Below are 1,209 nucleotides of genomic sequence, written 5' to 3'. Positions count from 1 at the left end.
CGCGAGATATGGCCGTTCAAAGTTGTACTGGAAGTCCGGAAGGAGAAAAATTTGACTGCCTGTAGCCGAAAAAAGTTCCAGCGGTCGGTCACAAAAGTCAAATCCGTCCCGCTGATTTGACACTTGTCATTTCTGGCAGGGGGGATTGGCGGGGTACCTGGAGAATGGTAGGAGGTGGTTTCTCGAGACTTTGTCTGTTTTCCAGATTACTGTCTAGGGCCTCCAGGTCTGCAGAGACCGACCAGGGCTGCCGTCCAACCGACTTTTAACCCTTTTTGGGTGGAAATTTATTTCCATTTTTAACCAATTTTCGGGTTTTTGGTCGGGCTTAAAAAACGGCAGCCTGACGCCTGGCAGAGGCCGGGGCTTCGGCTCCCCTTGCGTAAGGGACCGTATTCGACCCGATTAAGCCCCGAAAATGGATCCAAATGTCGGCCGACCAAGTAAGCTTGCTGGGGAGAGAGACTAAGTGCCGGGCTGGGCACCTCATTAACCAGTGAAAAGTTTTGGCTGCTGGAGAGACTAAGTCCCAGCCTGGGCACATCATTAACCATAAATGAAAAAGGCGAGGCCGAGTCTGGTGCATGGCTAACTGATTAACCAAATTGGCAAGGCCCGGGCTGAAAGTGAATGAGCGACCCGTGGCCAGGGGGCTGGAATGCGGGAGAGAATCCAACCCCCAAAATATGGAAGTCCGATGAGAAAATATTCGGCCGCCTTTTGCGGGCCTCGGGTGTTGCTTCCCGGCCTGGGAAAGTGAGTTGCTCCCGCCGAATTGACATGTGCATTTAACGATTTCGAGACATGATTAACCAAAACGCGGAAGTCCGATGAGAAAATATTAGGGCCCTTCAAGCGGGCCTCCGGTGATGCTTTCCGGCTTGGGAAAGTGAATTGCTCCCGCCGAATTGACATGTGCATTTAACGATTTCGAGACATGATTAACCAAAACGCGGAAGTCCGATGAGAAAATATTCGGCCGCCTTTTGCGGGCCTCGGGTGTTGCTTCCCGGCCTGGGAAAGTGATTTGCTACCGCCAAATTGACATGTGTCATTTCTGGCAAGTGTCTCAGGACATAGTTAATGAGTTGCAGTTTGGGAAATCATTAACCTCGTCGGAAGTCCCGATGAAGAAAAAAAAAGTGCCATTTGCGGGGATTTGGGTGCTCCTGGTCGGATAGAGGTGGCCGTTTGACCCGCTGATTTGAC

This window comes from Somniosus microcephalus, unplaced genomic scaffold (assembly GCF_052327205.1).
Source record: "Somniosus microcephalus isolate GS21.2 unplaced genomic scaffold, FLI_Smic_1.0 scaffold1358, whole genome shotgun sequence".
Classification (NCBI taxonomy): Eukaryota; Metazoa; Chordata; class Chondrichthyes; order Squaliformes; family Somniosidae; genus Somniosus; species Somniosus microcephalus.
This window is presented reverse-complemented; position numbering follows the sequence as displayed.